Below are 203 nucleotides of genomic sequence, written 5' to 3'. Positions count from 1 at the left end.
GATGGATGTCCTTCGCTTCACATTTCCCAATGCCAATATCAAATCATGACCTATTTTAACCAGAAATGTAAGAAAAAAAAATCTAATTTAAAATTATTTAAAAAGTTATAAATCTACTTAAAGTTAGTAGCAAGGCTTTCAAAAGCATTTGTGACTATAAATGGACTTTTTCTATCAATGGATGGCTTTTGCTTCACGTTTCC

Source organism: Theobroma umbraticum, unplaced genomic scaffold (assembly GCF_002168275.2).
Source record: "Theobroma umbraticum cultivar Fairchild unplaced genomic scaffold, ASM216827v3 scaffold_7.0, whole genome shotgun sequence".
NCBI classification, from domain to species: domain Eukaryota; kingdom Viridiplantae; phylum Streptophyta; class Magnoliopsida; order Malvales; family Malvaceae; genus Theobroma; species Theobroma umbraticum.
This window is presented reverse-complemented; position numbering follows the sequence as displayed.